At 39.4% G+C, this 20896-nt stretch overlaps 1 protein-coding gene across 10 annotated transcripts in view; it reads left to right on the top strand.

The window, feature by feature from the left end:
- Positions 1 to 20896, top strand: part of LOC103750489 (sorbin and SH3 domain-containing protein 2) — a 217381-nt gene that overhangs the window by 68624 nt on the left and 127861 nt on the right. For 2 of the 10 annotated variants that reach the window (XM_029556349.1, XM_029556345.1), the window contains exon 2: positions 6983 to 7038. The exons of the other annotated variants lie outside the window; for them this stretch is intronic. The gene's annotated coding sequence lies outside the window, so the exon portion shown is untranslated. The remainder of the gene's footprint in view (positions 1 to 6982; positions 7039 to 20896) is intronic. 10 annotated transcript variants of the gene reach the window in all.

Here is a 20896-nt window from a genome sequence, read left to right as displayed (position 1 = left end):
GGACAAGTTAGACTTAGACCAGAAATAAAGCAAGGAATCTGAGAAGATACTTCCAAAGAAAGGCAAGCCGAATCAAGACAGGCCTCCAACTTTGGAAAGGCCAAAGGCTGCACCAAAACAAATGGGTCCGAAATGTAGGATATAATTCAAAGCAAATACAGACCAGGGTCAAGTGGAGTGCAGAGGGGTGTGGGAGGGGATGTGCATCTTGTATTTATATTAAAGGCCAAGTTTCCTTTGCTCTGTCACCTGGCCAGCGTATGAACTATGATTAGGTTCATCCAAATTAATGGACTAGAAATAAAAACAGATAATGAAGACAGTTTTCATTTTTAGCTTACTTCATTTAGTATTCAAAGGGGACCACAAACTAAGGGACGAATGAGAGTTGGGGAGAAAGTCGGTCTCAGGCTTGGCATGTTTAAAGTGGTGATAAGAATGAAGGAACAAAAAGAGCCTCTTGCTCTTTCTTACTTGATGTTAAAGATTTCAAATGTGTTTTGAGTATGTATGTGTATGTTCAGGTTTGCATGCACGTGTGCTCATATGCATGTGGAGGCCAGACAGAGGTCAACATCAGATGTCTTCCTCCATCACTCTCCACCTTATTTTTTGAGGCAGGGTCTCTCACTGAACCTGGAGTTCACCAATTAGGCTAGACTGACTGGCCAGTGTGTCCTAGGGATCCTCTTGTGTCTGCTTCCCAAGTGCCAGGATTCCAGGTGCCTTGCAGCCAAGCCTGGGTTTTTACAGAGGTGCTGAGGATCTGAACTCAATTTCCTGTGCTACATAGCAGGCATGTTATACATTTGGGCCTCTCAGCATCACTCCCACTGTAGTGACCTTCAAGCCTGCACAGAATAGTGTTCTAGCTTCTTTATCTGAAAACCAGAGACATTCTGGTCTTGAAAATTATCCTTTTGCAAAAGCAATAATGAAAAACCAAGCAAGCGCGTGTGCGCGCGCGCGCGCTCACACACACACACACACACACACACACACACACACACACAAATAGTTTGACCTGCCCACTCCACAGTGACATTCCATAGGCTCATGTTTCTATGCCAGTGGAATTCTAGCAGGAGTGCATATGTTTAGTTTCCTGCCATTTATGTAAATTGAATCAGGCGTTGCCTGAGCCCACAGTGATGAATGCCCTGACAGCGTGTGCACACTCTATGTGCTGTCACTTGTCAACGAAAGCCAAGCCTGAGTTTGATGAATAGACAAGACCACCACTTCTTTCTGCTCCCTTCCTGCACAAGACACACACAGAGGACTTGTGTTTCTGTCCAGAGCTCCGGTTTTCCATCATCTATTTTTTATAGCGCTGATACTAAACCAATTGCAGCAAATGACAGGTATTATTTCTGACTTGGGTGCATCGCGATGCTGATTTGCTGCTCCTAGGAAGCACTCTCCCTGTGTTGGGTTTTTATCATTCTGCCATGGGAGATCTGGTTCAACAAAACGTAAGTCTTATGAGGTGCTTGATCTTTCCAGACTGTAAATACCTAATTCCCTATGCATGAGGGGCAATGGAAAAGTGAGAGGAGATGGATGCAAAGGTTATTTTGTAGGTTATCTGGTAGGATGGCTGTGTAGTGAAGACAAACATCCTCTCATTTCTCAATAGACCATTAATCTTTGAGATTTGGTTTACTTGAAGAAACTTTGTGACATTTCAATAATTTATTGCCATGTGATCTCAGAAACGTTTGTATCTTCTCATCTTTGTGTTCCTTTCAAATATAATAAACCTGCATTTTTAGGTTTGAAGAGAGGTGATAAAGACTTTTAAAGCAGGGAGTTTTAAAGGAAACGTTTATAAAGAACTATAAACTCCTCTCTTTTTTTATATATATCCCTTTACACACCAACAAAAACCTGATAACTTGTAATAACACTATACACCAATTCAGAAGACTTTTTGCTTACAATGGGTTTGTTCACAGTAGTTAGTTAATTATCAGGAACAAATGTCCATATTTTAAGTTACTCAGATTAAGCTTTGAATCTTTACTATATCATACCACTTCCTTAGTAGCTTTAGGAGAGCTAATTCCTTTTCGCTTTCTCTATGAATATTTAGCACATTTTAGATGTATAGGCATTACTGCTTTTTAAAGTATTTTTCTGTTTGCCCTGTATCTACAACTTTAAGAGTGCTTATTTAGGTTTCCGACTTAAGGGTGTAATGACTGCTTTGAGCTTACAGAAAACAGAAAACAAAAAACACCAAGCCAACTCATACAAATTGGTATTTTTTCAGTGTTTTACCTCACAGCAAGGTCAATAAGACACCAGGAGTGGAATCAAGTCAGCTGTAGGCTGTGTTATTCACCTTCTATTAAATTTGACAGCTAATTTGCAAGTTCACACTCTTTTAATGTGAGAGTTCTTGAAACCCTGGCAGCTGAACCCTTCCAACTATGCAAATAAAGAATGAAACCCAGACAGTGCCCTGGCATTAGGTTTCTTTCCAAGGCATTATTATGGTCAAAGACAGAAATGAATTCTTATTTTATGCTTTCTAGTAAAAGGGACTAGCATGAGGATAGCAAAGGAAAATGTAGAATTGAAAAGTTGCACGACAAGCCAGAAATCTCCACTGAGAGTCTCAAATGGATTTCAAAACCTTTCATTTCATCTGAATTAATTTAACAAAAACATATCAAGCAAGAATCTTTCCTTAGACCCACTGGTGGGATGTTTCAAATGCTTTTTCTATATTAAGATGTGTTTAATCTGATAGAGCAAGTGACATTTTTATAACCCAGAAAAATTATTTATTCTTGGAGAAGAAGAAATCTTGGACATGTGGCCACATATGGGAAAAATATATTTAGAGGCTGACATTTTTTGGCATGAAATAGAAAGAAAACAGTTTTTTTTTATAAAACACTTGGCAAAGCAGAAACTTAGAACTGTTTCTTAACTCATCCAGTTGCAAAACCACACAGTGTGCCTTGCTTTCTCTGCCAAAGAGGAAGGAAAATCCCTCTGCTGGGATGGGCTCTCTGAATACCATCGCTTCACTGCCTCTGACAGGAATTAGTTAACTGGACTAAACTCCTGTTGGAATGCCCAGCCTGTCAGCTACTCAGCACAAAAATGAAACACATGGCATTCTAAGAGAGAACCAAAAGCAGCCAATTTCTCAGAAAATATTTGAATAACCCTTGAAGGTTAACAGCACAATCATTTGCACGAAGATCACTTTAAGTGTGGATAATGTGTTCTTCCAGGTCAGCAAAGTATCTGCGTGCTGAAAGCAACATGCACATAACTTGCTTAACCAAATGACAAGTGTAGGCAAATGCTAGGGAGGACAACATGGGAATCAGAAGAATGTACTGCCAATTTCCTTCTTAATTCTGTAACTTTATCCTTGTACTGCTTCTTATCTCACAGTGAGAGTTCTTAAAGCCATTTCACTGAAATCATTCAGAAGCTAGCTTTTTCTTCTAAACTAATAAATAACTGTTTTTGTCTCCTACTCAGAGTCAACAGGCATGTTTCTATATGCTGAGTGGAACATGGGAAGGCTTGATTACTGAAAGGAAACTTCATTACACTATTAAAATGTTTTCTCTTTTCCCACACAGCAGAGTATGAAGTCTCAATGTTTTTAGACAGTGGACAGAGCTTTACTCTGTAGACATTTTGCTCTGTCAATGGGGAAAGCCCTTCAATTCTTCACATCCCCTCCACACATGTAAAATGTAAAGAAAGGTGCCTGAATCTTCTCCTGCGTGAGGCCACATGTACACATCCCTTCATGTATCAGAATCAAAACTGTCAAACTCCCAGGGTCTTGTGGAACACTGAAATTTTGACTAGAGTGTTTTAAAGTTTTGTTTTATGTAACAGATTCTCTTCTCTCCATTTCCAACTTCATTTTATTTTTAAATTTAATTTCTTTTGAACTGCCCCTATATTATCAGCACAGGTCTTTGTGAACAGTTCAGACAATGCAGAAGGCAAAGGGACACATCCATGACGTTTACTGAGGAAATAGATGACCCCCCCGCAAGCTCTTGGTGGCCTATTGTCCTCCACCATCTTCCACTCCCCATCAGTCCTGAGGATCAGAGGTGCTCATTGAAGCTCTTTTCTCCCAAGCTGTTTTAAGTCCCAAACTCAGAACCTAAAAACAGTGGAAATTCTAAGTACAACTAATAAAACAACCATTGGAAACCCTACCTTTTCTTTTGCTTTCTCTTAACGAGCAGCTAGAGAAATGTTGCTTTTAAAGCACATACACAATTATAGAAAAGGGGGAAATTATGAGCAGTCTTGATGCTGAGTTCTTACCTTGGTTCTTTCTCTTTAGTAAAAAAAAAAAATGTTAGCAATGGGAAAAAAGCAGAAATTTATGTCAATAAGCCTGCTCATGTTAGGTGAGATGCGCCAGGCTTATTTGTTGAGAAACATTTCTGTTTTCCCTGTTAGAAACTGTCAGTTCTTGATTTTCCAAGTCCTTGTTGAGGATCTTGTGGGTAACGTCTTTTCACTCCCCATGGATTTGCAGAAAACAAGTGGCAAACACAAATGACTGAACCTTGAGCATAGTCCTAGAGAGCCCTGGTACCATCAGGTGGGTGTGCTAGGTTGCTCTAGGTTAAAGAGGGCCTCCAAAACAACTCTGGAAAACTGATGGGAGCTGACATTATCCACAACACCTGCTACACACCTGTAGCTAATAAAGCTTCGGTCCTATTTAGAAAGGGGATTTTGTTTGGGGCCTCATTTCTAGGCTGTTCTAGGTACGAAAACAGAAAACATGATCATATTCATTTCAAACTTTCTTAAAATCCACATTCTCTTCCTACTCTCCCTTGGGTCTTACATTCTTACTTAGGAACCCTGGGCGCTACCTAATTCTCTCAAGCTCGGATCTGTAGTACTCTCAAGACACACATACCAGTAGAGTCTTTCGAACACTCATTTGCTGCTTATTGTAATGTATAATTGCCTTGGGTTCTGTTGCTTTTTTGTTCTCTTGTTTAATACAAGACCAGACTTGCACCACAACATCTTCATGAGTGATCATTTCTGAAGATGATGAAACTGAGAAAGGTATTGAGATAGATCTTCACTGTCATGGCACCCACGTTCTCAAGAAATGTTGATGAAAACTACTTAAGACTGTCACAGGGGGTCACTTTTATGGAGATAGTAATGGACTGTCTGAGCACTAATTTTAAAGCCATGCTGCCTGTGTGGAAGACCCACCTCACCTCTGAAACCTCAGTAACTTGGCATCTGGCCATGGCTCTATTTCCCATTCATAAAAGGGGGAAATAGAGCAGGTCCCACCTTGTCTGGTTTAATGTAACAGCTCAGAAAAGAACCCACCACATAGTAATCATGGTAAGTGTTGGCTACAGTGAATACTATAATTGTTTGCTAGGAACTCAAAAACACTATGATTATATTATAATGTTATAACTGTTTTCTAGGATTATTTATTAATTGTTACTGTTAAATGAATTGAACTTCACCAAAACACACCTGCAGAATTTTAGTTATTTGATGATAAACTTCTTATCCATTATATGTTAAAGGGACAAAATTACATACACACCTGGGCACACACACTACCAAATATTTCAGTAACACAGTCTAGGCATTAACATACACAATATAGAAGCAGATGCATTTTCAGTGAGACTGTAATCCAATATTATCTACAAATAATTTAAATGGAATGAAGACTAGAGAGGACCCATGGCCTGGCTTGCATGTGCATGCCTGCGTGTACAGTTTACCCTTTCTCCTTGTCCAAATAGCTCCATTTAAGAAAATGCTTTCTTCCCAAATTTGCAGATATCTGCAAATAGTATTCTTCCCAAGAGGGGAGAAAATAGTTTACTATGATTCATCTGAAGCAAGTTTTTTTTTTTAAGATGACAAAATGGAGGGTTTATGGCTGCCCAGAGAATTGTGTATCTACAGAAATATGCATTGCTTTTCACCAAAAAATCAGAGCCATCCCTCAAAAGAGACTGCCGTTGAGCATTGAATACCTTCTCTTCAGCTTTCAAATACTTGTGCCACATCCCATGACCCTAACTTCCTACTTTGTCTCAAACTCCTACTTCAGGAGTCAACTCTGTATTTAGAAAATCCAAACACACGTTTAAAATATAATTTCCCTGAAAGAAGTGAGTGTGCTCAGCTTCTGTTAACATGTTTTAGGGCCTTGCAGTCAGGCAAGCTACTGCGCCCTGGTAGGTTGCAGAGTCCTGTCCCTGTGTTTCAGTGACAGAGGACATAAAGTAGCTTTGGGCTTTAGGTAGAGGGAAGGCATGCTCGCCCCCAGTGGAGTGAGCACTGAGAAGTCTTTGAGAAGGCTAACTTCATAACGCAGGGAACGAGTTGTCTCCCTCTTGTTATCCTGTATCTCTTTCTCCTCTCCTATCCCACTCTACATACATTTGGAAAGGACTAGAAAAGCAAAGAGAATGTTGGGAGTGACAGGAGTGCATGAACACATCTTTGCTACACTGTATGGTTCCGTTTTATTAAAGCACTGCAGCCACATGAATCCTTGTGAGAAGAATTTTGTATTAAATAAGGACCAACAAGAGACGAAATGAACCAGAAAAACATGTCAGAGGCTAAGACAGTTACACTGTTTACTTTATGACCATCTACTCAGACACAGGGTAAAGTACCCCAAATTTATTCACTTCATTGTAATTATTAAATACTAACTAACGATGCTATGTAATCACTAAAAATAATACTAAAACACTAAAAATACTAATACTAAAAACAATAAAAATAATAAATGTGTTTGCACAGTTTCCTTTTCATGTTTTTTCTTCTTTGTGGGAAGTGAGCCTCAAACTTTGTGAAGAATAGAACATGCCATGACAAAGTTTCCTCAGTTAGGTCTCACTGCTGTTTGGTGATTTGCAGCTGAAGGGCAGATCTTGCCCATCTATTTATTGTAACATTTCTCTTCTAGAGCCAGAATAGGACAGACTCATATACCATTCTGATCTGGGTGCATTTCTTCAGAAGGTATGCTGTCCTCATGGGGAACCTTGGTGGCCTGGGTGTGGGGCTCCTAATGCTGGGAAGAAATGGGACGCATGTACTTTAGTAGAAAAACTTCTCAGTGAAGTTAAGAAAACAAGACGGTGAACCAAAGGCTGTAACATTCCACCCCCTGACATTCATCTCTCTGTTATTCCCAACAGAATTTCTGTCTTGAGACATTGCCTAGACACCTATGATTTAAGCTGAGTGATTTAAAAGAAGCCTCTGGGGGACATCAGAGGGAGAAAAGGCAAAAGCACAGATCTCAAGATAGCTTTCTTTTTTCCCAGAGAGCTTAGTTTTTGGTTGTCTGGGAGTTAGGGGACTGGAACCCAAGTCTTTATGCATGCTAACTGCTCTACCACTGAAGCACATCCCCAGGACACATGATAAAATACATTGAGTGGATCCTAGAAATACTGAGAGGAAGGAGTAAGTGAACTCCGTGCTTGTCCTAAAATGTCTGCCTTCTTGCTCTTCTGGGGCAGCCAATCCCAGTCTCTTCTTGTTAGAGATATTGCTTATGCACTGATACTTCTCAGGAGACAGGAGCCCACTTTTCACCATGTATATACCTGGTGCCACCATTTTGAAGCCCTCTGTGCCTCATCTGTTGAATTTTTCTCTTTTCTCAATCTCTATCACAACTGGACTCCAGGTCTGGGTGGGACAGAGATCCCATTCCTTTAGGATGTCACAGAATCCTGCTTCTGACTCATTGGATCATCTTGCCTGCTCACTGGCTGTCTCTCCAGCTTCTTGACTCCCTCTTTGAAATCACCCTACACAAATATATGCTGCTCATGTAACTCACCAGTTCTACTCCCATACATATACACCCAATGCTAATGTCCTTAATTCTCATATCACTTCAAGTCACATCAGTTAAACTTTTGGACTGCAAAAGATAAAAAGCCTAGATAACATATTTTATTCACTGAATTCATTTCCTAATGCTGTTGAAACAAAATACAATAAACTAGTGACTCAGTTATCTCATAGTCTTGAAGTCTGGAACTCTGAAATCAAGGAATGGAAAGTGCCATGTTACCTCCCAAAACTGTTTCAGAGGAGTAACCTTTGCTTCTTCCAAAACTCTGGTGGTTTCCAGCAGTCCCCGGCAGCCCATGCCTATGGCAGTATCACTACAATTTTCCTCTCTGGTCACTAAGTTCTTCTTATGTGATTGTCTCCAAATCTCACCCCCCCTTTCTCTTTCTCTTTCTTTTTCTCTTTCTCTCACAATAATAGCCATTGTATTTAGGGCCCACCTACTCCAAATTGACCTCAATTAACTTTATACCTGCAAGAATGCTACTTCAAAATAAGGCTACCTCCATAGATACTGAGGGTTAGGGCTTTGGCATCCTCTGGGGAGACACAACTCACCCAACAACAACCACTATCAGACATGGAATCATCTCCAAGCAGGAAGCAGCTGAAAAGTATCTATTATAAGTTCCAAGCATACCCCAAAGTCAACACTCACCCTCTGCCACCTCCATGGAGTTGACCTGCTCTGCGGGATCCAAGGAAACACTAGGCCATCTGGTCCAAGGTATTTCTGAGCGAGGCCAGCATACAGAGGACTGGAAGACTGACCACCCCTTTTTACTTTGGTCTCCCAGACAACATATGAATTCCTACAGAATACTTACACAAGCTTTCAACTTACCTTTCCCTAGGTACTATAAGCTTCCTTGTCATAGAAGACTTAAAAAAAAATTCTTTCTATCACACTTTGATGCCCTTCCTATTCACACACTATATTGAGACAATCTACAAGAATTGGGGTTTTCTGACCTTGGAGAGCTGTAGAATACCTTGAAGTCATTTGTTCTCATGCAAACAATTTAGAAGGTCATCAGTCTTCACTGAATTTTTCCATTTTCTTTAATAAATTACTTTCTGTAGGAAAAGTTTGACTTCCTCCATTGAACTCAATTTTTTTTTACATGTGCATGTTTTTCAAGAAAAGTCACACATCAGGGCACAGAGTGTAGACTGTGGAATTTATTATCCATAATTACAACAATAATAATCTATGTGATATTCTCAGTCTTCCTTCAGCATGAAGATTTTGATTAATAGATAAATAGAAGATAGGTAGATGATAGATAGATAAATAGATAGATGATAGATAGATAGATAGGTGATAGATAGATAGATGATAGAAATGATAGAGATAGATGGATACATACATATATACATACATATGTACAGAAACAAGAATTTTCTGAAAGTTCTTCCCACTCTTTGATTATTGCATCAGATTTTATGTAAGGAAAAAGGGAATCCTACTGAAAAGCAAATACCAAGAGACTTAGTTAGGTATGACACTGCAAATATATTTTATAAATGTTTTGCTAAGTAGATACGATAGAAAGTGATTTGTGAGATGGTGACTCTGCCTTATGCTGCATTCAGAGCTAACTGAAATTCTTCATTTGCATTAACCAAAAGAGATGTTTTCCATCTGGGGGAATGTTCTATTCTAAGTTCCAGTTCTTCCTATTCTCAGTAGACAGATTACATTCTCTATATTCAAATCTGTCAGGATGGGACTGTAACTCAAGTGAGTCCTGTGTGTCATTAACAAAATGGTCTCCTTATGGTCAGTGAATGTGTTTCATTGGTTTTTAAGTTAACATATCATTTTGTCAAGAAGAACGGAATTGGGGTAAAACATTGGTCTGAACTAGGACAGGAAAGAGCCTCTTTCCAGCTCGAGGATGGCTGACACCCTCCTACCTAGCAATTGGCAGGTCAAGTACCTGGTGCCCAGTTCTGAAAACAGAGCCACTGGTAAGGTAAAGCCTGGATCTACCCAAGCCCATCACTTCTGAAGTAGTGCGAGTTGAGCTATTTCAATTTTCCAGCTGAGACGGTCCAGTGTAAAGCAACTGCTGCAATCTGGATTCTCTCCTGATGCCTGCAGCAGCTACGGAGGGACTGGAAAGGAAACGCGGAGTCACCATATTCTCCAACAACTTCACGAATGCTTGTGCTGCTCATTTTTGGAAAATCCCTAAGTACTGAAACATATGACTTAGTAAATTTTCTCTGTTGTCCTGGTAGTGTCTTGGTTAGTCAGATTTTCACCATTATGACAGAATATCTGAGCTAAACAACTTACAAGTGGGAAAGATTTATTTGAGCTCACAGTTTCACAGATTTTAGTCTGTGGCCACTTGGGCCAGTTGCCTTTGGGCTTATGTTGAAGCAGAACATCATGTAGGGAGGGAACATGTAGTAGAGGAGGTCAGTTTACCTCATGGAAACCAAGAAGCACATAGGTTAAGGAGAGGGGATGTTAAGCATCCCATAACCCCTTCAAGGGCATACCCCCAGTGACCACAGGCCAGTGGCCAATCCTTTTTTTATGAGCCTTTGGGAAATAGTTCAAGTCCAAACCACAATAGTGTCTGCATGATTGGGAGAGAGCACATTTCAAAACAGATAAAAGAAAGGTAACCTGTCTCATGACTTTGAATGACAGTGGTGGGCCAGATCCTCACGGTGAGGGAGCTTCAGTCCCCCAGTTCAGGACTCTACCCAATGAGTGACATGAAAGAAAAGCTTCTCTTTAATGATATGGACTGTAGTTAGGAAATTAAAATTTACAGAATTCAACCCACCAATTCAATCCAAGCAACAAGATGGACATTTAGGAATCTTTTTAAAAAAATTCATATGGATGCTTTAAAAATTCAAATTATACTGTCTGTATTGGTTTGTATATTGGACTTATAATTTATTGTTTGGAGAATATTTTTCCATACCATGAAAGTACTCTTTGAGAATAAAATTCATTAGCATTATAGAAAATTAGCCACTAAATATGCAAATTATAACCCCCAAGGAATACTGAAATACGGTATCTTCTAATGCTAAAGAAACCAAAGCTTCTTCTATATTGAGTGCTATATTTTGCCCAGTTCCATGAAAAACAATTACATAAATTGTACTGTACATTAAATGTTGCAGTCCCCACACACACACTGAGTAGATTGTGATAATTCTAAAATTGAACAGAACCATCTGGAACATGAGTCATTAGACTAAGTAAAAAGAAAAAGAGAGACAGTCATAAAGCACTCTCCCAGGAAACTGAAGATCTGCATCATTCCTTGTGTTCACAGACCAGAAATCAGGGCTGTAGACTCTGAGAACTTGTGATTCATAAAGCTTCAGAACTTCAGCTGTCAATTACTGGAAGGCTATCCTCCTCAAGTCGCTTCAAGGCAGGCAGAGAAGGCCCCATTCTTTGCTTATTCAGAAAACAGAATGTGGAAGGAAAATTTAGAAGGAAATCTCATTGTAGCTCCTCACAAAAGAGCCCTGTGAAGGAGTGGAGGAGTTCTCAATGGCCCAGAGACAGATGATAGAAAGTAGAGGAGAAAGCAAACCACCCACCCTTTTGCCATAGTGGGGTTCAAACACTGGGTCTTGCACATGCCAGGCAAGCTCTCTACCACTGAGCAACATCTCCAGCCTTTTTTTTTTTTTTTTTAGTTATTTTGAGACAAGATCTCACTAAATTGCCAAGGCTGGTCTTGAGATGATTCTTACCATATGCTAGCCTTGACATTGTAATCTTCTGCCTCAGCCTCCCAAGTAGCTGGGATTATAGGCATGTGCCATTAAGTCCAGGCTTCTTTGGTTCTTCAACTCTACAGACTTAACAGTATTTAGTAGCCATACCCTAAACAAGAGTTTTACTTGTTTAATACTCAAAAACTTATACTTTACTGCACAAGGAAATAAAGGAGAGCAGGAACTAAGAAGTAGTTTCTATGAATCAGAGAATCAGAGACAGGGCCTTCCTGTGGGAAGTTGAACAGTTGCCATTTATAGATTCTTTTTCTTTTATGTGTATGTACGTGTGTGCACACATGTTCCAGAGTGAGAGAGGAGATCATAAAACAACATTGAGTGTCATCCTCACAAATGCTCTCCAGATCCTTTGAAACAAGGTCTTTCATTGACCTGAAGCTAACCAATTAGGGCAGACTGGCCAGCCAGTGAGCCTCAGGGATCCTCCCACCTCCACCTTCCCTGTACTAGGATTATAAACACACACCACCACACCCGGCATTTTCAGATGGGTGGGTGCTGAGGATCTGACTTCAAGTCTTCATCATTGCATGACAAGTGTTTTACTGACTGAGCTGTCTCCCCAGCCTCATGTTTTGGTTTTCTTTGTGGAGAGGGAGATTTCTTTTGTTTGAAACAGGGTTTTATTCTGTAGCTCAGGCTGGCCTTGAACTTTATGCAGTCCTCTTGTATCTGCTTCCTGAGTGTTGGGATTATAGACCTGAGCCACCATGTCTAACTTTCCTTTATAGATTTCTTACCATATGCTGTTCTCTGTGTTAAATGCTTTACGGACACTATTGGATTTCACAGCAACTAATGATGAGTCACACCATCCTATTTTACTGTGGTCATGGGAAATATGGGGATGTCTAACTCCATTTAGTCACTTCTTCCCTCAGAAAGCTTAGGTGTGGCTTCTGGCCAGTGACCAACACTATTCTATGCTGGAGACGCCATTAGTGACCTGACCATCATGTCTCCCTCCTCATGGAGCAGACAGACACACCACTGGGGTTTGTCTTTAGCCTACCTTTTTCTAAAGCACTAAAACCCAACTTAAACAGCACAATTTAATGAACAGCTTGATTAATTGTGTAAGAAACCTCGGAGGTCCCACGTGAGAATGGAAATGTCATTGCATCTTAATCTGTTTTCTTCTTGATCTTAGAATCACCATGATTAAGTTTAGAATTAGGAATGATTCTCTGATTAAAATAATTGGTGCTGCTCTGCTTCATTTTGTGAGGATTCTGTGAAGAGAGGAGACATTTGGCTAACCAGATTTAGCAACAAGCCCTGTGGTTTTACTGTTTGACCAAAAATAATTTTACCAACAATTGCACTTCCACAGTTGACTGTGAAAGAAGTATTTGTTGGTGTGTATCTGAAGCATAAGATCTATTGTGATCTCCAGACTTAGGTAAAATGGTGGACAGAACCCTAGCAAGATATTCTCAAGACAGTCCCATACACAAATAGTGGGTGGGGGGTTGTTTGTTTCTTTGTTCTATTGTTTTGTTTTGTCAAACCAAGAGCACCTAGAAACAGGGCTGTCAGGTTCTTTCAATGCATGCAGTAGCTTCTTAGGGGATCACAATCACAGGCTTGATGCCAAATCTGATCTCTATTACAGAAGACAGAACCTTAATCTGTCTTTGATCTGGCTCTGTAGGCACACAGAGCCAGAAAACAAGAACTTTTTTTGCAGGAGAATTATTTTACTTTATATTATAGTCTATTACTATCTTCAAAAGTTGTTCTGCATGGGCTTACTAAAATTCAAATTAACTATGAGTTGAGCAAGTATATTGTGGTTTTCAATATCCAATCCCAAGTAGAAGGCTATAACACAAGGACCAGTTTATCTTAAAGTCCAGCATATGCCAGTGACTTAGTCATGGAAGGAAGCATCACCTCCCTGCTGAGAGGATTCATAGACAAATGTTAACCAGTAATTCAAACTGGTGATTGAGATGAGTTTTTCTGGAATTTAATTACTTCTTCTGAACCAACTATTCATCTTGCTTTATGTTAAAATGTAGCGTGAGCATGATTTTATCATCAAATAAGCTCAATCATGGGACATGTTAGGATATTATGTTTTGTTGTTGCATAATGGCTTAATAACCTTGATAAGTGAGGCTTATTTCCTAATGAAAACATTTATTTAAAGGCACTTGTTGAAATGAAGTTAATCTCTTCAAGTTTATCTTTGTTCATGTGCTCATGATCTGATAAAAGGCTTAATTTGGTAATCTGGTAACAAACTAGTTAATTTTTCACTAATTTTAAAACAGTCAAAAACCATTTTTATAACCAAGATGTGCTCATTATAAACACCCTCCCAAGAGTGCTACAAAGCACCAACAGATGAATTTACTAGACTTCTGACTTCACGTCTCTGTACCATTACCTTGCTGGTAAGTCATTAACAAAGTATATTGACTCTGCATCTGGTTGGCTAAGCAGTCATTATAACTACATAAACAAGAGGTTCATTAGTACAAAGTGGGGGCTTTCCTTAATGTTCTACCCACCTTCAGAGATGTGAGACCTTGCTTTGCTGAAGCTATTTAGATGGATTGCAGCCATGCTGACTGAAGTCACTCATTCGGTAACCATGGAAACAATGTCAAGCCTTGAGAAGAGATGACCATGTGTGTATTCATGCAGCTTCTGCTGCTTCTGTAGAGATACCTGTCCTTTCCAGGACTCCTGATTTGTCCAGGCACATTTGGGTTTCCTCTCCCTTCATGCTGTGTTGATTCTCTATAATCACCACAGTAAATATAAAACAAGGCAACTTAATACTGTACCCAGGACCCTATGTTCTTTCCAGAAATATGTCTCATATTTAAAGATGAAGGTCTGAATGTCCTAAAAACAGCCACCCCTCCCAGATACATTTTTCTCTCTCTTCTATTTCTGCCATCCTGGTCTAGGGCCAGGCTCCCATACTATATTTATGTCATTCTATTTTCTTCCTGTGTCTGGTTCCATAAGTCTTTAATATATTAATACTTATAGAGAAAACAGTAAGAAAAAAAAGGACAAGAAAATAAACCCTAAATCTCCTTATTCATTCAAGCTACATCAAGAAATAAAGAACATATATAAGTATATCTTTATGACTCCTTAAATGTGGTTTTTAAAGCTATCATGTACTCAAAGGATGTAGTACAAACTCATAGCAAGCAAGCTTTGTGGATGGTATTTCTCTGGAACATGAACCTTCTAAAAGAGCCTGTGAAAACTAAGGGTAATTTTTAAAGTCAAGTTAACTTTTACATTCCTTCAACTGTGAGTATTTATTAAAAGCTTATTATATACAAGACACATTGAATAACAAGAAACCAATACAACATGCCCTCTGCCCTTAAGAAAACACACATATCATAAAATAAGACAAGAGGAAGTAGTGAGCATACTTGCCTTGATAGAAACATTTATTGGAAGGAGTCTGCTCAAATGAAGTTAATCGCTCCAGGAAAGCAGCTATGTTAGTTTATATGAGAAAGAATAATTTGTGGTGGAATACTTCAAGATGTGCTTCTAAGAATGTTATATGAGTCATCCCACTGGGATGAAAATTCTAGTGAAAGATGATCCAAGTCCTACCAGGTCATCACATCATTCACACTCTTCAACAACAAGGATTTAGCTTGGGTAAGCTTGACTCCCCGAAGAACCAGAGTGATGTGTGGCACAGGTAGGCACCCAGTTAGGGTATGCTGATTAAATGCAAATGAAGGTTACAAGAGGAAGTATGAATTTTAAAGTTAGTAAAAATGTCCTTAAATGTAGAATGTGCTGAAGGAAATAAAATAAAATGTGTTGAAAATTAGACTGGAACTCTATTATGTTGGGAGGGACAGTTTCCCTGTATCCTGAGACCAAAATCTCCTTCACTGACATTAAACACTGTAGGCAAGTTCAGTCACATACATATTTTATATACATATATATGTATGCATCTATACATACACACATCTGCATGTAATTTTAAATGTAGATTTTACATGTAAGAAAATGTCTGGCAGTAAAAGAAGCTGTTAATATCTCCCTTTATAGTTAATTTGAGAGATAGAGATAGAGATAGAGAGAGAGATGATAGAGAGAGAGATGATAGAGATGGAGATAGAGATGATAGAGATAGAGATAGATAGAAGATAGATAGATAGAAAGAATAGATAGATGATAGATAGATAGATAGATATAGAAGATAGATAATAGATAGATAGATAGATAGATAGATAGATAGATAAATAGATGATAGATAGATAGATAGATAGATAGATAGATAGATAGATAGATAGATAGATAGATAGACAGAGATGAGAGATTGTTACAATAATTTATTTGATAAAAAATTAAAATGATAGGAACAATGAACCTGACCATCACAGCAACAAAAGTAAGCACTGTAGGTACAACAGCACTGGATGCTAATATTTACAGTGTCTATGACCATGCACCAAGTGAATATTTTGGTTAATTACCCATTAGGGTTCTTATCAAAGTTGTTACTCTGAAGTTTATAGGCCAAGAAAATTGAGACTTGAGAGGTTGACGGCCTGAAGGAAGCATTGCTAGAAGCATTTTTCTTTCTTTTTGTATTTTTGATGCTCTGTTAATGGCATGTATAATTGACCTTCTGGCACAGAGTTCCCACTGTAGGTGATAGAAAGCCACAGTTAGAAGTTTTGTTAGTTCCAAAGTTCTAGTCTGGGTTTTCGTCTGCTTGAGTTCGTGCGGGTCTTGTGCCTGCTGTGTCCATTGCTGTAAGTTCATATGAGCAAGATCCCAGGAGCCTGTAAGACTCTATTTCCATATGGTCATGTACCTTCTCCCTGGCTCTTACAATCTTTCAAAGCAGCCTCCCCATTGAACACGGATGAGTAGCTAGAATACCCAGCACCACTGGTAATAATTACAAACTAGACCACCTGCAGTGCCTTGTTCTTCCTGGCCTCCTGTAACTATTGGGTTGTAGCAGGATGGGCTGGTTCTTCACTGTTGACTCACAAAAGGCTAAAGTTCAATGTAACTATTCACAGGAGAAATACTCAAAAATAGGTCTGAGTCTATTTATGGAACTAGTCAAAGATTCACAGCAATTGGCTTAAAACAGTGTTTTGTTAAAATGCAAAAGTCTTATATGTGATTTTTTAATGCACTAAGCATATCACGGTGTACATGGTGTTGAAATATAAGCAGTGAGAGCTAAAGGTGAGAAAGAAGCCATCCTTAATCTCAGAAAAAAAAAAATAGAGGAAAGACGGCATGAAGAAAATAAGCATTCTGCTGCTGCTCTATTACCGTGTTTCTGAGAATAATAGTTAATCTATTGGGAGAGGGAGTCCTGAAAGATGGGTAGGATCTGGGTGTGCTGGGACTCAGAGGCTAGCGCAAGAGAATTGGGAATTCAGGGGTAGCTTAGGCTACATGACCCTGTCAAGAAAGAAAGGAAGGGGGAGGGAAGGAGGGAAGGAAGGAGCAGGGAGGGAGGCAGGGAGGGAGGGAGGAAGGGAGGAAGGGAAGGAAGTGAGGGAAGGGAAGGGAAGGGAGAGGAAAAAGTCAGGGAGGGAGGGTGGGAAGGAAAGCAAAGGGGAGAGGAGAGGGGAAGGGAGGGAAGGGGAGGGGATGGGAGGGAAGCAGAGGGGACGAAGGGGAGGGAAGAATTATACAGTCAAATTTGGGGAATCAACACAGAGTTCATAACTTTCAAAAGCGCAGACAGACATGGCTGAATGGAAGGAAGTGGGAAGAATGATACTGAAAAAGGAAAATGGAGTCAGCTCATGAGGTGTTCACGAGATTCTGGTAAATGGCCAGAAGCTTATCCTCTAGACAGCAGGGTCACCATAATGGAGGTGAGCAGCATAAGGCAGTTAGGTTTCAGGAAGAACTCTCTGGTCAGAGGATGACAGTGAAGAGAGACTGGAATCAAGTTTGGCATACCTATCAAGTTCTCAAAGGCAAACTGTCCATCTGATCACCGATGGGCCCACCTAGACACTATCTGGGGAGCAAATTCTGTAGGCATCACAGCATTCTGGGAAGCAATTAATTTTGATAAATAACTACCTCCTTCTGGTAGCTGTGAAGACTGTTAACTAGATGGTTTTCCTTTTGTCTTGTTTTACTATCCTAACCATATTCCAAGTATTCAGTAAAATGTGTAAATTTGTCTCAATGCCATTTAAGATCTAAATTTATGGTATTCTTTCTCCAAAACTTTGAACTTCATCAAAAATAGCTAAAACCTAAAGAAAGGGAGAGGCTTTAGGAAGTTAAGGATCCAAAATCTTGTTAATACCAAGCTTGATTGTTCGCTCTACTTGGATGCTGGAGAGATGAAAGGCTAATTTATTATACCCTCGAAACCTTTCCTGCTGTCCAGCTATGATGAAATTGGCACCCAGAAGGGAAGAACAAATATCTTACATATCAGCTGCTAGCAAGTAGATGCTGAAAACACTGAAAACAATTGCCATTTTAGTTTTAGGTACATATCTTTATGTACGTGGCATATCAAGAAACATTGGAAGTAAATAAGATGGTGGGAAATACATAGTCTATGAATTTATATGCTTCAGTTGTCCTCCTTTTATGAACCTGGGCATTCAATGAAGCAATGTCAACATCCATTCTGACTATGAATTCTACGTATTTTTCCTTGACTCTGGAAAGATAGTTGGACTAGAAAAATACACATTGAAAATGAAGTATTCCCAACACTAAGAGCTTTAATGTTTATATGGTGGAATAGACATATTCTCTATCTCAACCCACACCCCCAATTCTATGTGTATTAATAAATATGGGAAATAATATTAAGGAAATGAATAGAATCAGGCTCACTCAGAGCACTGTTTGAACCAAAGTCTGTTCTTTCTCATTATTTGAATATATTGCATTAATCTATTGGATATTCTCTCTCTCTCCCTCCCTCCCTCCTTCCTTTAAGGTTTCAGTTATTTCCTCATAATGCTCACAGAAATAGACTATTCTGTTCATACGTGACTCAAGTTTCAGCTCATTAAAACAAATCCTATGAGCAGGGCACAATGGTCCACACCTGTAACCCCAACACTCAGGAGACTGAAGCAAGAGGATCATGACTTCCAGTCTGGGCTGTTATATAGTGAGTTCAAGGCCAGACTTGGCCACATAGGAGGGCCTTGTCTTCGAATGAATGAATGAATGAATGAATGAATCCTGTTTCATGTGACACATAATACACACTAAATTTTATTCTCCATAAGCATTATGTTCGTTTTTTTCTTTTTTTTAAAGTTTTAGAGCAATTCTTAACTTTATGTGTATGACTGTTTACCTACATGTATGTATGTGTAACACATTCATATCCAGCACCTGACAAGTTAAGAAGAGGGCATCTGAGTCCCTAGAACTGGAGTTACAGATGGTTGCGTGCTGCCATGTGGGTGCTGGGAACTGAACCTGGGTCCTCTAATGTTCTTAACCACTAAACCACCTCTCAAACCTGTGTTCAAGTTTCTTAAGGGAGACAGCCAGGGCCCCTATTTCCATGTCTTCAGTGAAGTTGTATCTGAGCTCCTGGCAGGAGGGTGTCTGTGTTACTTTGGGTACCTGCCTAGATGACCACAGTTGTGCTCACCATACAGCTATGCTCTATTTAGTGACACTAGAGCTTAATTGTTTCTCAGATGTTTTCCTTCTTACAACTATGATGATATAAACTCAGCTCTAAGCTGTTGCAATTATTAAAATTATACTGGAACCTCAAAAAATCAGGTTAATTTTCTTGAGTACGTTTGGTACTATCTTGAGCAGCATGAGTTTAAGGAAAGCTCCCGGGCTTCTGGTTAGCAGGCAGACACTCAGTGTCAACGTTATTAATGTTCCAGCTTTCAATTAAAGGGAAAGGAAACAGTTTTCAGGTAAAGTATAGGGATAAAGGGGAATAATCCTTATAGTCTCTCCAAGTCCCACTCTTTCAGCACGCTCTCCCAGAACTTTATCCTAGAATAACTAAGGGTCCTTTCCTGGTCTTAGCACCAATCAGATGCCAGAGACAGATTCATTGTAGAGCACCGTTCTGCAAAGCCTAGCAGGTTTTCATACCTCTAACCATATCCCCAAAGGCAATATAGCTGTTCATGTTCAACTCTTTCAGAACGAATTGCAGAAAGTCTTCCAAATAACACCACTTCAAAGTTCAGTGCCCACATGAATTTAACATAAATGTAATTGCTCATACTAAGTAAGGCTAAGGAATAAAGTTGAGATCCAAAGAATTAGAAACTCACTTTGCTTATGGTTTTGTGATTGTTTTTCTTTTCTTTTCTTTTCTTTTTTAAAAACTTAGTAACCCATATATTCAGAACCATTATCCTTTTTCCTTCAGATAAGTAAATGCAGCTTCTGCATCCATGATCATAATAGAGTGCTCACTCCTAAATACTCCTATAACCCACCCTCTTCTCTCAAGACTAAAGGATCATTGCAAAGGAGGGGGCAGAAAGACTGTAAGAGGCAGAGGTGGTGGAAGACTACAAGGAAACTGATGTCTGGACACAACAGGGCAGTTACACATATGAACCCACAGCACTTATGACAGCATGCACAAGAGCTGTGCAAACCCAAGCCAGACAGGGGCCCAGCATCGATGGGGAGGTGGGCAGGATACTCCGGCCCTAGCTGAGGATCTATTGGCAATTGATAGATGCTCAGAGAGGGAGAGCAGTTTTCCTCACTGGTGTGATGCCTGATAGTCTGGCCAGACTCCAAGGGATAGACCCACACCCAAGAGCACTTAGGAAACACAGATTAGACTCAAGAGGACTTGAAAATAAATAAGACAGATAATAATAGAAGACATGAAATAAGGGGGGTAGAGAGAGGAGGGAGTCTGAATATGAACAAAATATAGTGTATGAATTCTTGAATCAATAAAAATATTTTTAAATAAAACAACATTTACAAAGTAATTCATATATTCACACAGCCCTGATCCTTTCCTTCTCATAAGTAGATGCAGCTTATGAAACACAATCATAGCAACATCATCACTTTGTGGCCCTGGTATAGTATGACCAACTTTGCATTTGTATTTGTATACTATTGTGAAGTGTTACTTGTTTTAACACCTTTTATAGAACTCACAACCCTTTTACAGGTATCAATGGTGTTCATGTATATGGTGACTTGGAGGTTAAACTATTGTTTTGTCTAATATATATATATACATATGTAT

The sequence above is a fragment of the Nannospalax galili genome, unplaced genomic scaffold (assembly GCF_000622305.1).
Source record: "Nannospalax galili isolate Female #2095 unplaced genomic scaffold, S.galili_v1.0 scaffold46, whole genome shotgun sequence".
Lineage (NCBI taxonomy): Eukaryota > Metazoa > Chordata > Mammalia > Rodentia > Spalacidae > Nannospalax > Nannospalax galili.
This window is presented reverse-complemented; position numbering and strand designations above follow the sequence as displayed.